The sequence below is a fragment of the Pongo pygmaeus genome, chromosome 1 (genome assembly GCF_028885625.2).
Source record: "Pongo pygmaeus isolate AG05252 chromosome 1, NHGRI_mPonPyg2-v2.0_pri, whole genome shotgun sequence".
Taxonomy (NCBI): Eukaryota; Metazoa; Chordata; class Mammalia; order Primates; family Hominidae; genus Pongo; species Pongo pygmaeus.
The window spans coordinates 24,614,086-24,630,902 of NC_072373.2; the positions used below are offsets into that span (position 1 = coordinate 24,614,086).

A 16,817-nucleotide genomic window follows, 5' to 3' on the forward strand; every position below is an offset into this window, starting at 1 on the left:
CACTCATTTACTGCACTTTTAAGGACACACATAGATTGAAAGTGAAGGGATGGAAAAGACATTCCACACAAATGGAAAGAAAAAGAACACGGGTGGTTATAGTTATATCAGATAAAATAGACTTTAAGTCAAAAACTATAAAAAGAGATGAAAAATGACATTAAATAATGATAAAGGAGTCAACTTATCAAGATGATATAACAGTCATAACTATATACACACCCAACATTTGAGACCTTAAATATATCAAGCAAATATTAAAGAATTTAAAGGGAGAGATAGATTACAATACAATAATAGTAGGGGATATCAATAACCAATTTTCAACAATGGACAGATCATTCAGACAGAAAATTCATAAAAAAAATTGAACTTAACACTTTAGACCAAATGGACTTAATAGGTAAATACAGAATATTGCATCTAACAGCAACAGAATACACATTGTTCTCAAGTGCACACAAAACATCCTCCAGGATACATCACGTTAGGCCACAAAACAAGTCTCAGCAATTTTAGGAGGACTGAAATAGTATCAATTACTTTTTCTAACTACTGTGGTATGAAAATAGAAATCAATAACAGGAGGAATTTTTGGTAATTCACAAATACATAGAAATCAAACAACATGTTCTTGCACAACGAATAAGCCAATGAAGAAATTAAAAATGAAACTTAAAAATATCTTGAGACAAACAAAAACAGAAATGCAACAGACCAAAACTTATGGGATGCAGTAAAAGGAGTTCAAAGAAGGAAGTTTATAGCAATAAATGCTTACATCAAAAAAGTATAAAGATCTCAAATAAACAACTTAATGTTATGCCTTCAGAAGCTACAAAGAAAAGAAACTAAGCCAAAATTAGCAGAAGGAAAGAAATAATAAAGACCAGAGCAGCAACAAATAAAATAGAGTCTAGAAAAAATAATTTAAAAGATCAACAAAACTAAGAGTTAGGTTTTTTTAAAGATAAAATTGACAAATCTTTAGCTAGACTAAGAAAAATGGAGAGAAAACTCAAAATCAAAAATGAGAGAGAAAACATTACAACTGATACCACAGAAATACAAAGGATCCTAAGAGGCTGTTATGAACAATTATGCACCAACAAATTGGATTACCTAGGAGAAATAAATAAATCCTAGACACATATCACCTACCCAGACTTAATCATGAAGAAACAGAAAATCTGAACAGACCAAAAATAAGAAAGACAACTGAATCAGTAACTAAATCTCCCATCAAAAAAAAAAGTGCAGGACCTGGTTGCTTCACAGCAGAACACTACCAAAAATTTTATGAACTAATACCAATACCTCATAAACCCTTCCAAAAACTGGAAAGAAGGGAATGCCTCCAAACTCTTTTTATGAGGCCCAGCACTACCATGATGCAAAAGCCAAACAAAAATATTACAGGAAAGAAAATTACAGGCCAGGACAATATCCTTAAACATGGACGTAAATATCTTAAACCAAATTCTAGCAAACCAAATTCAACAACGCATTACAAGGATTATTTACCTAAGTTAACTAGGATTTATCCCTGGGATGCAAGAATGGTTCAACATACACAAATCAATAAATGTGATACATCACGTTAACAGAATGAAGGACAAAAACCGTATGATCATCTCATTAGGTGCAGAAAAAGCATTTAATAAAATTCAACATTCTTTCATGATAAAATCCTCAACAAATTAAGGATAGAAGGATTGTACCTCAACACATTGAAGGCCATATATAATGAGGCTGCAGCTAACACTATGCTTGTTGGTAAGCATAGTAAAAAATTGAAAGTACTTTCTAAGACCCAAAACAAGGATGTCCACTCTCACCACTTCTATTCAACATAGTAGCAGAACTCTCACCACTTCTATTCAACATAGTAGTAGAAGTCCTTGTGTGAGCAGTTAAGTAAGGAAAAGAAATAAAAGACATCCTAATAAGAAAGAAAAAACTAAAATTTTTGCTGTTTCCTGACAACATGTTCTTAAATAAAGAAAAACCTAGAGATTCCATGAAGAAAATGTTAGAATAAACAAATATGGTAAAGTTGCAGAACACAAAATCACACATAAAAATCAGTAGTGCTTCTATACTCTAATAATAAACCATCTAAAAACACTCAAGGGAACAACTGCATTTAAATAGCCACACAAAAAATAATAAAATACTTAGGAATAAATTTAATCAACGAGGAGAAAGATCTATACACTGAAAACTATAAAATGTTAATAAAAGAAATGGAAGAAGACACAAATACATTAAAAAAATCCTATGTTCATGGATTGGAAGAACTAATGTTGTTAAAATGTTTACAGATTCAATGCAATTGTCATCAAAATACTAATGTTATTTTTATAGAAATTTTTTTAAATCTTAAAATTCGTATGAAACCACAAAACCTTGAATAGTCAAGGCAATCATGGGCAAAAAGAACAAAGCAGGAGACATCAAACTACCTAATTTTAAACTAATCTTAAATCTATAGCAATTAAAACAGCATGATCTTGGCCAGAAAAAAAAATCAGACATATATACCAATAAAACAGAAAGGGGAACCCATAAATGAACCTATGCATGTACAAACTGATTTTTGACAAAGTTGTCAAGAATACACAATGGATAAAGGATAGTCTCTTCAATAAATAGTGTTGGGGAAACTGGACATCCATATGCATAAGAATTAAACTGCAACCATGTCAAACCATCTCATTGTAGTTTTGATTTGCATTTCTCTAAAGATCAGTGATGTTGACCTTTTTTGCATATGTTCATTGCAGCACTATTCACAATAGCAAAGACATGGAATCAACCCAAATGTCCATCAATGATAGACTGGATAAAGAAAATGTGGTACATATACACCATGGAATACTATGCAGCCATAAAAAGGAACAAGATCATGCCCTTTGCAGGGACATGGATGGTGCACATAGATAACTGTCTCTATTGGGGAAAAAAAAAAAAAAAAAAAAAACAAAGGAAAGAAAAATACAAAAATTAGCCAGGTGTTGTCACAGATACCTGTAATCCCAGCTACTCAGGCGGCTGAGGCAGGAGAATCACTTGACCCTGGGAGGCAGAGGTTGTAGTGAGCCGAGATCACACCACTGCACTCCAGCCTGGGTGACAAAGCAAGATTCCCATCTCAAAAATAAAAACAAAAACAAACAAGCCAATTAGAAAATGGGCCAAAAGCCTGTATAGACATTTCTCAAAAGAAGACATACAAATGGCCAAAAGATGTATGAAAAAATGCTCAGCCAGGCACCTGTAATCCCAGCACTTTGGGAGGCCGAGGCAGGCAGATCACAAGGTCAGGAGATCGAGACCATTCTGGCTAACACAGTGAAAGCCCATCTGTACTAACAATACAAAAAAAAAAAAAAAAAAAAATTAGCTGGGCGTGGTGGCACATGCCTGTAGTCCCTGCTACTTCGGAGGCTGAGGCAGGAGAATCACTTGAACCCGAGAGGCAGAGGTTGCAGGGAGCTGAAATTGCACCACTGCACTCCAGCCTGGGCAACAGAGGATGACTCCATCTCAAAAAAAAAAAAAAAAAAAAAATGCTCAACATCACTAATCATTAGGGAAATGCAAATTAAAACTATAATGATCTAGCCAAAGTCCAGCCTATTAAAAAACACAATGAAATATCACCTCTGAAAGTCTACTATCAAAAAAATGAAAAATAAACGAGTGTTGGCAAGGATGTGGAGAAAAGGGAAAGTTTATACAATGTTGTGAGAATATAAATTAGTTCAGCCATATGGAAAACTGTATGGAGGTTCCTCAAAAAACTAAAAATAAAGTTACCATATGATTCAACAATCCCACTTCTAAATATTTACCCAAAGATTTGAAATAAGTATGTCAAAGAGATATCTGCACTCCCATGTTCACTGCAGCACTATTCACAACAGCCAGGTTATGGAATCAACCCAAGTGCCCATTAACAGATGGACAGATAAAGAAAATGTGGTACCTATACGCAATGGAATACTATTCAGAAAGAAATTCTGTCATATGACACAACATGGATAGAATCGAAGAATATGCTAAGTTAAATAAGTCAGGCACAAAAAAAAATGACACACGTTCTCATAAGCAAAATCTCAGGCAATCAAACTGAAAAAAGCAGGGAGTAGGATAGTGTTTACCACAGGCTGAGGGTAGGGGAAATGGAGGAGATTATGGTCAAAAGATACAAAGCCTCAGATGGGAAGAATAAGTTGTTGTTTTGAGGTCTACAGCACAGTGTGGTGAATATAGTTAATAATGGTGTGTACGGCACATTTCAAAAGTGCTAAAAGTAAATTTCAAATGTTTTCAGCCAAAAATATAAGTGTTTGAGGTGATAAATATGTTAACTAGCTTGATTTAATTATTCCACATTGTATTCATAAACTTTAACATCATTTTGTATCCCATAAATATATACAACTATAATCTGTCAATGTAAAATAAAAGTAAATAAATATATAATATCATTTAAGTCAGAAAAAAATAAAAATTAACACCAATCTACAACAATCTCTCCTGGAAAACAGGAGGAAGAAGAAACACTTCCTAGTTCATTTTATGAAGCTAGTAATATCCTGATATCAAAACCAGGTAAAGTTAAAAAAAAAAAAAAAAAAAAAAACTACAGACCATCATTCCTCATGCAAAGATCCATAGCAAAATATTATCCAAGAAAATTCTCTAAACTATGTACAAAGAATTATGCATCATGACCAATAGGGATTTATTCCAGGGATGCAAAGCTGGTTTTGTATTCAAAAATCTATCAATGTACTTTACCATTGTTAACAGGCAAAAGAAGAAAAAAATCACATGATCAAATAAATTTATACAGAAAAAAGCATGTGACAAAATTCAGCACACTTTTAGGATAAAAACTCTCAGAAAAATAGGAATAGAGAGAAACTGCCTCAACTTGACAAAGAGCATTGTCTTTGTCAAGAGCATTGACAAAAGTCTACAGCTAACATTTTAATAGTGAAAGACTCAATCTTTTCCTTTAAGATAGGGAAAAAGTCAACAATGTCTATTCTTCACCACTTATTCGACATAATGCTGGAAGTTCCATCCATTATGTAAGGCAAGAAGAGGAAATAAAGCCATATAGATCAGAAAGGAAATAAATTGTCCCTATTTACAGATAACCAATATTCTATGTAGAATATCCCAAAAAATATATTAAAAAACTCCTAGAACTATTAAGTGAGTTCAACAAGGTTACAGCATATAAGATCAATATATGAAAATCAATTGTGTTTCTATATACTAGCAATGAACGCATGAACATGTAAATTAAATACTCAACCCTATTTATAATTACTCAAAATAAAATGAAATAGACATAAATCTAACAAAACATTTCTGGTGATTAATTTTATGTGTCGACTTGAGTGGGCCGGCAGTTGCCCAGATTTTTATTTAAACATTATTTTGGGTGTTTCTGTGAGGTATTCCTGGATGAGATTAATATTTGAGTAGGTAAACTGAGTAAAACAGATTGCCCTCTCCAGAGGGGTTGGACCTTAATATGGTTTGAATGTTCCCTCTAAAATTCATGTTGTAATTTAATTACCATTGTGAAGATATTAAAAGGTAGGACTATTAAGAGTGATTAGGTCAATTAAGGCTCTGCCCTCATGAATGGATTAATGCCATTATTCTGGGAATGCATTATTACTGCTGGAGTAGGCTCCTGATAAAAAAGAAGAGTTCAGGCTGGGCACAGTGGATCACACCTCTAATCCCAGTAATGGAAGGCTGAGGCAGAAGGATCAGGAATTTCAGATGAGCCTGTGAAATATAGTGAGACCCTATCTCTAAAAATGTTTTTAAAAATCAGCCAGGCATGGTGGCACATGCCTGTAGTCCCAGCTACTTGGGAAGCTGAGGTGGGAGGAGTGCTTGCATACAGGAGCTTGAGGCTGCAGTGAGCTATGATCACAACACTGCACTCCAGCCTGGCTGACAGAGTGAGATTCTCTTAAAAAATATACTTGTAACAGAATGATTTATATTCCTTTGGGTATACACCCAATAATGGAATTGCTGGGTCAAATGGTATTTCTGGTTCTACAGCTTTGAGGACTTACCACACCATCTTCCACAATGGTTGAACTAATTCACATTCCCACCAACAGTATAAAAGTGTTATTTCCCCACAGCCTTTCCAGCATCTGTTGTTTCTTGACTAATAATCACCATTCTAACTGGCATGAGATCGTATTTCATTGTGGTTTTGATTTGCATTTCTCTAACGTTCAGTGATGTTGAGCTTTTTCATGAATGTTCACTGCAGCACTATTCACAATAGCAAAGACATGGAATCAACCCAAATGTCCCTTAATGATAGACTGGATAAAGGAAATGTGGTACATATACACCACAGAATACTATGCAGCCATTAAAAGGAACAAGATCCTATCTTTTGCAGGGACATGGATGGAGCTGGAAACCATTATCTTCAGCAAACTAACGCAGGAAAAAAACTAAACACCGCATGTTCTCACTTATAAGTGGGAGCTGAACAATGAGAACGCATGGACACAGAGAGGGAAACAACTCACACTGGGGCCTGCTTGGAGGTAGAGTTGGGGGAGGAAGAGCATTAGGAAAAATAGCTAATGCATGCTGGGCTTAATACCTAGGTGGTGGGTTGATAGGTGCAGCAAACCACCATGGCACACATTTACCTATGTAACAAACCTGCACGTCCTGCACATGTACCCCAGAACTTAGCTCACACCTGTAATCCTAGCACTTTGGGAAGCCAAGGGAGGTGGATCACAAGGTCAGGAGTTCGAGACCAGCCTGGCCAACATAGTGAAACCTCATCTCTACTAAAAATACAAAAAATTAGCCGGGCATGGTGGTGGGCGCCTGTAATCCTAGCTATTCAGGAAGCTGATGCAGGGGAATCGCTTGAACCCGGGAGGCAGAGGTTGCAGCAAGCCGGGATTGCACCACTGCACACCAGCCTGGGTGACAGTGCAAGACTCCATCTCAATAACTAAAATAAAAGAATTCACAACCTGATTTCCTCTGTCTCACAAGCTTGCTTGCTTGCCCTTCTGCCTTCTACCTTCTTCCATGGAACGACCCAGTGCAAAGGCCCTAACCAGATGCCAGCTGTCAAGTTCTTAAACTTCCCAGCCCTCCAGACCCATAAGACAAATATGCTTCTTTTTCTCCATAAATGATCCAGTCTGTAGTATTTGCTATAGCAATGCAAAATGAACTGAGACAGGCCTCATCCAATCCATTGAGGCCTGAATAAAACAAAAATGCAGAGTAAGAGACAATTCTGTCTCTCTCTTCCTGTCCTCAAGCTGAGACACTGGCTTTCTCCTGTTGTTGGATTTGAACTTGGACTGGAACTTAAATCACTGTCTCTCTTGGTTTTTAGGCCTTTGGACTCAGACTAGAAGGGGAACTATACTATACTATCAGATCTCCTGGGACTCTAATTTACCAACTACAGGTCTCAGGTCTATCTCTGTCTCTCTCTCTCCTCTCTCTCTCCACATATACTTGTAGCTATTGTAAATGGGACTACTTTCTTGATTTCTTTTTCAGATTATTTGCTGTTGGCATATAGAAATACTACTGATTTTTGTATGTTCATTTTGTATCCTGTAACATTACTGAATTTGTTTATCAATTCAAATAGATTTTTAGTGGAGTCCTTAGGTTTTTCCAAATACAAGATCATATCATCTGCAAACAAGGATCATTTGATTTTTTACTTTCCAATTTGGATGGCCTTTATTTCTTTCTCTTGTCTGAGTACTCCAGCTAGGACTTCCAGTACTAGTTTGAATAACAGTGGTGAAAATGGGCATCTTTGTTGTATTCCATATCTTAGAGGAAAGACTTCCAGCTTTTCCACATTCAGTACAACAATGCTAGCTGTGAATCTGTCATACATGGCTTTTATTATGTTGAGGTATGTTCCATTTTATAGCCAGTTTTTAGGAATTTTGGTCATGAAAGGATGTTGGATTTTATCAAATGCTTTTTCAGCATCAACTGAAATGATCATATGGTTTTTGTCCTTCATTCTGTTGATATAATGTTTCACATTGATTGCTTTGCATATCAATCAATATGCAAATGTTGCAAATGCAAATGTTGATATGTTGAACTATCCTTGCATCCCTGGGATAGATTCCATTTGGGTCATGATGAATAAACTTTTTAATATGCTGTTGAATTTAGTTTGCTAGTACTTTGTTGAGGATTTTTGCATCTTTTTTTTAAGGGATATTGGCCTGTAGTTTTCTCTTTTTTTTTTTTTTAAATAAGCCTTTGTCTGGTTTTGGTATCAGGGTAATACTGTCCTCACACAATGAGTCTGGAAATATTCCCAACTACTCTATTTTTCAGAATAGTTTGAGTAGGATTGCTATGGTTCTTCCTTAAATGTTTGCAAAATTCAGAAGAAGCCATCAGGTCCTAAGGTTTTCTTTGCTGGGAGACTTTTTTTTGTTACAGCTTTGATCTTGTTACTTGTTACTGGTATTTTCAGGTGTGCTTTGGGTTTTATCTCTTTGGTGTTCTACAACCTTCTTGTACTTGAATATTGATATCTTTCCCTAGGTTTGGGAAGTTCTCTGTTATTATTCCTTTGAATAAACTTTTTACCCCTAACTCTTTTTTAACTCTTTTTTAAGGCCAATAACTCTTAGATTCACCCTTTTGAGGCTATTTTCTAGATCTTGTAGGCATACTTCATTTTTTTTATTCTTTTTTATCTTCTCTGTGTATTTTCAAATAGCCTGTCTTCAAGCTCGCCAATTCTTTCTTCTGCTTGATTAATTCTATTAAGAGACTCATGCATTCTTCAGTAGATCAACTGCATTTTTCATCTCCAGAATTTCTGCTTCTTTTTGATTATTTCAATTTGTTGTTAAATTTATCTGATTGCTTAATTCCTTCTCTGTGTTATCTTGAATTTCTTTGAGCTTCCTCAATACAGCTATTTTTTTTTTATTCTATGTTTCGATAAGTTATTGGGGTACAGGTGGTATCTGGTTACGAGTAAATTCTTTAGTGGAGATCTGTGAGAACCTGGTGCACCCATCGCCTAAGCAGTATACACTGCACCATATTTGTTGTCTTTTACCCCTCACCCCCACCCAGCTCTTCCCCCACAAGTCCCCAAAGTCCGTTGTATCATTCTTATGCTTTTGTGTCCTCATAGCTTAGCTCCCATATATCAGTGAGAACATACCATGTTTAGTTTTCCATTCCTGAGTTACTTCACTTAGAATAATAGTCTCTAATCTCATCCAGGTCACTGCAAATGCTGTTAATTCATTCCTCTTTATGGCTGTGTAGTATTCCATCATATATATACCAGGGTTTCTTTACATGCATATTTTTTGATGGGCATTTGGGCTGGTTCCACGATTTTGCTATTGTGAATTGTGCTGCTATAAACATGCATGTGCAAGTATCTTTTTCGAATAATAACTTCTTTTCCTCTAGGTAGATACCCAGTAGTGGGATTGCTGGATCAAATTCGTAGTTCTACTTTTAGTTCTTTAAGGAATCTCCACGCTGTTTTCCATAGCAGCTCTACTAGTTTACATTCCCACCAGCAGTGTCAAAGTGTTCCCTGATTGCTGCATCCATGCCAGCATCTATTATTTTCTGATTTTTTTATTGTGGCCATTCTTACAGGAGTAAGGTATCGCATTGTGGTTTTGATTTGCATTTCCCTGATCATTAGTGATTTTGAGCATTTTTTCATATGTTTGTTAGCCATTTGTATACCTTATTTTGAGAATTTTCTATTTATGTCCTTAGCCCACTTTTTTATGGGATTGTTTTTTCTCTTACTGATTTGTTGGAATTCATTGTAGATTCTGGATATTAGTCCTTTGTCAGCCCACTTTTTCATGGGATTGTTTTTTTCTTACTGATTTGTTTGAGTTCATTGTAGATTCTGGATATTAGTCCTTTCTCAGATGTATAGATTGTAAAGATTTTCTCCCACTCTGTGGATTGTCTGTTTACTCTGCTGACTATTCCTTTTGCCGTGCAAGAGCTCTTTAGTTTAATTAAGTCCCCCCTATTTATCTTTGTTTTTATTGCAATTGTTTTTGCGTTTTTGGTCACGAAATCCTTGCCTAAGCCAGTGTCTAGAAAGGTTTTTCCAATGTTATCTTCTGGCATTTTTATAGTTTCAGGTATTAGGTTTAAGTCCTTAATCCATCTTGAGTTGATTTTTGTATAAGGTGAGAGGTGAGGATCTAGTTTCATTCTCCTACATGTGGCTAGCCAATTATCCCAGCACCATTTGTTAAAAAGGGAGTCCTTTCCCCACTTTATGTTTTTGTTTGCTTTGTCAAAGATCAGTTGGCTGTAAGTATTCAGGTTTATTTCTGGGTTCTCTCTTCTGCTTCATTGCTCTACGTGCCTATTTTTATACCAGTACCATGCTGTTTTGGGGACTATGGCCTTGTGGTATAGTTTGAAATCAGACAGTGTGATGCCTCCAGATTTGTTCTTTTTGCTTAGTCTTGCTTTGGCTATGCAGACTCTTTTTTGGTTCCATATGAATTTTAGAATTGTTTTTCCTAACTGTGAAGAATTATGGTGGTATTTTGGTGGGGATTGTGTTGAATTTGTAGATTGCTTTTGGCAGTATGGTCATTTTCACAATATTGATTCTACCCATCCATGAGCATGGGATGTGTTTCCATTTGTTTGTGTCATCTGTGATTTGTTTTAGCAGTGTTTTGTAGTCTTCCTTGTAGGGGTCTTTTGACTCCTTTGTTAGGTATATTCATAAGTATTTTTTTTCAGCTATTGTAAAAGGGGTTGAGTCCTTGATTTGATTCTCTGCTTGTTCACTACTGGTGTACAGAAGAGCTACTGATTTGTGCACATTAATATTGTATCTGGAAACTTTGCTGAATACTTTTAACAGTTCTAGGAGCTTTCTGGAGGAGTACTAATGGTTTTCAAGGTAAACGGTCATATTGTCAGCAAACAGGGACAGTTGGACTTCCTCTTTACCAATTTGGATGCCCTTTATCTCCTTCTCTTGTTGGACTGCTCTGGCTAAGACTTCCAGTACTATGTTGGAGAGGAGTGATGAGAGTGGGCATCCTTGTCTTGTTCCCGTTCTCAGTGCTTTCAACTTATCCCCATTCAGTATTATGTTGGCTGTGGGTTTGTCATAGATGGCTTTTATTACATTAAGGTATATCCCTGTATGCTGATTTAGCTGAGGGTTTTGATCATAACCTCACCTAACACATAAGGACTGACATAAACTTAAAGTAAAGGGGTGGAAAAAGGCATTTCATGCAAATGGTCACCAAAAGCGAGCAGGGGTAGCTATTCTTATATCAGACAAAACAAACTTTAAAGCAACAATGGTTAAAAGAGACAAAGAGAGACATTATATAATGGTAAAAGGCCTTGTCTAACAGGAAAATATCACAGTCCTAAACATATATGCACCTAACACTGGAGCTTGCAAGTTTATAAAACAATCACTAATAGACCTAAGAAATGAGATAGACAGCAACACAATAATAGTGGGGGACTTCAATACTCCACTGACAGCACTAGACAGGTAATCAAAACAGAAAGTCAACAAAGAAATAATGGATTTAAACTATATCTTGGAACAAATGGACTTATCAGATATATACAGAATATTTCATTCAACAACTGCAGAACACACATTCTATTCAACAGCCCATGGAACTTTCTCCAAGATAGACCATATGATAGGCCATAAAACAAGCCTCAATAAATTTAAGAAAACTGAAATTGTATCAACCACTTTCTCAGACCACAGTGGAATAAAACTGGAAATCAACTCCAAAATCATGCAAATACATGGAAAATCATGCAAATACATGGAAATTAAATAACCTGGTCTTGAATGAGCATTGGATCAAAAACGAAATCAAGATGGAAATTTAAAAATTCTTCAAACTGAATGACAATAATAACACAACCTATCAAAACCTCTGGGATACAGCTAAGGTGGTACTAAGAGGAAGGTTTGTAGCCCTAAATGACTATATCAAAAAGTCTGAAAGAGCACAAACAGACCGTCTAAGGTCACACCTCAAGGAACTAGAGAAACAAGAACAAACCAAACCCAAACCCAGCATGTTGTAATTTTCCTCACACGGAGCACCAGTTGTTGTATTTTTCCTCACACGTGGCACCAGTTGGGTATTGCTCCTCACAAGAGTGCATTAGCAGACCCTGACCCAAATGACGGATGAATAAAACGTACACTGACACACAGATATTCTGCGTTGCCAGTCCAGCTGAGTGTCAGACTGTCTGTACACCAAGAGAGGTTTGACACTGCAGCCAGCCCTGAGCAGCTTGCACTCCAGGCATTTACTTAGTATACAAATAACAACAGAAGCTCTGAGTCAATACACTTGTGGATAATTAACATGGTTAAGAGAGTAGTTCTACGAATGATTAAAGCTCAGGTACTGGTGGTCTAAAGTAAATACAAGTAGGGGGCAATATCCCTAGTTGACCTCCCCCCCGAGAGGGCCATTTGTCTCAAAGGTTAGTTAATGGAGGTAGGGTAAACAGACTTAACTGGGGAAGCCTCTATTGTCCCTAGTATTTACCCTATGGCCTAATGCTCTAAGGTAAAAACCGACTGCCTTCAGCCTGTTCAATTATTACAAGTTATGTAACCTTTCGGCCTTCCAAAAGGTTTGTAACTATTCCCTATAACTTTCCCTAATATTTCCCTTTAATATTTCTGCCACAATCCTGCGTGAATCCCAACACCAGCAGAAGAAAGGAAAAACCAAGATCACAGCAGAACTAAACGAAATTGAAACAAACCAACCAAAAATACAAAAGATAAATGAAACAAAAAGCTGGTTCTTTGAAAAGATAAATAAGATTGATAGACCATTAGCAAGTTTAACCAAGAAAAGAAGAGAGAAAATCCAAATAACCTCATTGAGAAATGAAACAGGAGATATTACAACTGACACCACCGAAATACAAAAGATCATTCAAGGCTACTACGAATACCTTTACGCACATAAACTAGAAAACCTAGAAGAGATGGATAAATTCCTGGAAAAATACAACCCTCCTAGCTTAAATCAGGAAGAATTAGATACCCTGAACAGACCAATAACAAGCAGCGAGATTGAAATGGTAATTTAAAAATTACCAGCTAAAAAAAGTCCAGGACCAGACAGATTCACAGCAGAATGCTACCAGACATTCAAAGAATAACTGATACCAATCCTTTTGACACTATTCCACAAGACAGGGAAAGAAGGAACCCTCCCTAATTCATTCTATGAAGCCAGCATCACCCTAATACCAAAACCAAGAAAGGACACAACCAAAAAAGAAAACTACAGACTGATATCCTTGATGAACATAGATGCTAGAATCCTTAACAATATACTAGCTAACTGAATCCAACAACATATCAAACAGATAATCCACCATGATCAAGTGGGTTTCATACCAGGGATGCAGAGATGGTTTAACATACGCAAGTCAATAAATGTGATTCACCACATAAACAGAATTAAAAACAAAATACACATGATCATCTCAATAGATGCAGAAAAAGCATTAGACAAAATCCAATACAGCTATTTTATTTTATTTTTTAATTATACTTTAAGTTCTGGGATACATGTGCAGAACGTGCAGGTTTGTTACATAGGTATACACGTGCCATGGTGGTTTGCTGCACCCATCAACCCGTCATCTACATGAGGTATTTCTCCTAATGCTATCCCTCCTGTAGCCCCCTACATGGAGCTGGGGGTGGGGTGACACAAGCCCCACTGTGGCCACCACCACTGTGATTGCACTGGGTCAGATGTATGTTCACTCAAGGACCTAAGACTCTTCAATCAGTAGTTGGCAAAGCCAGCCAGGCTTGTGTCCTTCTGGTTAAACCTGAAGCCAACAGGCCTGAGTCTCACCAAAGCCTTGTAACCACTACCTGGCTACTGCCTATGTTCACTCAAGAACCTAGGGCTCCACAATCAGCAGGTGGCAAAGCCTGCCAGGCTTGCGTCCTTCCCTTAATGGCAGTGAGTTCCCTCAGGCCCTGGATAGGTCCAGAGATGCTGTCTGGGAGCCACGGACTGGAGTCCAAAACCTTAGAAATTGATGTGACGCTCTATACTACCGCAACTGAGCTGGCTCTCAAACCACAAGACAAAGTCCTTCCCATTCTTCCTTCTTCTTTCCACAGGCAGAGGAAATCCCTGTGGCCACCACCACCACAGGCCCATAGGGAGTACTTCCAGGCTACCACTGATGTTCACCAAGGGCCTTTCAGTCAGCTTGTGGTGAATGTTGCCAAGCTTGGGACTCACCCTTCAGGGCAGTGTGCTCTTCTCTGCCCCAGTGCAGGTCCAGAAATGCCATCCAAGAACCAAGGCTTGGAATCGGGGACACCAAGAGTCCACTTGGTATTCCATCCCACTGTGGCCAAGATAGTACCTAAGGTGCAAGACAAAAGCCCCTTTACTTTTCCCTCTGCTTTTCTTAAGCAGAAGGAGTTTCACTATAGCCACCACAGCTGTGAATGTGCTGGGTCTCACCTGAAGCCAGCATGTTTCAGAGTCTCACCCAAGGCCACAGTGTACTACCTGGTTAACACTGCTGGACATTCAGGGCCCAGGGGCTCTTTAGTCAGCAGATTATGAATCTTGCCAGAACTGGGTCCTTCCCTTCACAGCAGTGGATTCCCTTCTAGGCCAGGGTATGTCTATAAATGTCTGGGATCTAGGACCTGGAATGGAGACCTCATGACTCTGCCTAGTACCCTCTCCTACTGTGGCTGAGTTGGTCTCCAAGATGCAAGACAAAGTCAAAGTCCTCTTTAGTCTTACTTTTCCTCTCCTCAACAGAAGGAAGGAGCCACTTTCTTTGCTGTGAGGTGTGCTGCCTGGGGTTAGGGGAGGTAGGTGCAAGCACTCTCTCAGCCTTTCCAGCTGATGTCTCACTAGGTTGGGTGCCCTCCACATCCATTGGTTCCAAGCCCAAAACAGCACTAGGACTTGTTCAAGAATTGTGGTCCTTGTGGCCTACACTGCCTTTCAAGTTTATTTAGGACCACATAGCACTTTAGTCTGCAGTGGCAAGGCTTGCTGGAACTCAAGTTACAACCACTGGGATGGGCGATTCCAATCTGGCTAGAACTGGTCTAAATTCTCCCTCTGTGGGTGGCTGTCAGTTGAGTTCAGCTGGGTTTTGATTTCTGCTGTGACAGGGCAGCACTGAGTTCAATGAACAGTCCCACAAGCACTGCACTCTCCCTCCTCTAAGTGCTCAGATTATCTCTCCACACCACACAGCCACTGCCAGGCATGGGGGAAAGACGCCATCAGTGATTCAAGACTGTTTCCTTCCCTCTTTAGTGCCTCTTTCAGCAATATGAAGTTAAAACCAGGTACTGTGGTTGCTCACCTGAGTTTTGGTTATGAAGATGCTTTTTTTATGAAGGAACATTTGGTGTTCCTGCAGGAGGTATGATCAGTGAAGGATTCTATTCTGCCATCTTGCCCCACCCTTAATCCAAATAATTGTGATATTTTAATAAATGTACACAATGTGTTAGTAAATCAGGGTAATTAGCATATTCATCACCTCAAACCTTTATCATTTCTTTGACTTGGTAACATTCAATATCCTCTTTTTTAAGGGCCAGCCACAGTGACCATTGCCTGTAATCCCAGTACTTCGGGAGGCTAAAGTGGGAGGACTACTTGAAGCCAGGAGTTGGTGACCAGCCTGGGCAACATAATGAGTCCCCATCTCTACAAAATAAAAATAAAAAATAGCTGGGCATGGTGGTGCATGCCTGTAGCCCCAGGTATTCGGGAGGCTGAGGAGGGAGGACTGCTTGAGCGCAGGAGTTTGAGGCTGTAGTGAGCTATGATCACACAACTGTACTGCAGCCTAGGCAAGAGTGAGACTCTATCTCTAAAAAAAGGAAATAACAATAAAATGCAAAATCTTCTCTTCTAACTATTTGAAAAAATGTAATGATTATTGTTTACTACAAAGCTATAGAACACTAGAACTTATTCCTTCTATCTAGCTGTTAACCAACCTCTCTCTATCCTCCCCTCCCCAACACCCTTCTCATCATCTAATAACCACAATTCTACTCTCTACTTCTATGAGTTCAAATATTTGAGCTCCCACATATTAGTGAGAACAAGAATATTTATCTTTCCATGCCTGACTTATTTAACTTAACATGATGTCCTCCAAGCTCATCCATGTTGCCATAAATGACAGAATTTAATCTTTTTTTTCTGGTTGAATAGTTTTCTATTTTGTGTATATATACATTGTCTTCATTCATCTGTTGATGGACTTTTAGATTGATTCCTATCTTGGCTGTTGTGAACAGTGCTGCACTAAACATGGGGATGCAGGTGTCTCTTCAATATACGGATTTCCTTTCTTCACATAAATACCCAGTAGTGAGATTGTCGGCTTGTATGGTAGCTCTATTTTTATTTTTTTGAGAAACCTCCGTACTGTTTTTCCATATGGTTGTGCTAATTTACATTCCCACCAACAGTGTATAAGAGTTATCTTTTCTCCATATCCTCATCAGCATTTATTTTTTGTCTTTTTGATGATAGCCATTCTATCTGGAGTGAGGTGATATCTCATTGTGGTTTTGACTTGCATTGCCCTGATGATTGGGAATGTTGAGCATCTTTTCATATACCTGTTGGCCATTTGTATTCCTTCTTTTGAGAAACATCTATTCCAATCCTTTGCCC

At 37.8% G+C, this 16,817-nt stretch overlaps 1 protein-coding gene across 2 annotated transcripts in view; it reads right to left on the minus strand.

Annotated features, from left to right (window-relative positions):
* DNAH14 (dynein axonemal heavy chain 14) overlaps positions 1-16,817 on the minus strand; it is a 510,612-nt gene that overhangs the window by 448,883 nt on the left and 44,912 nt on the right. The window lies entirely within an intron of this gene.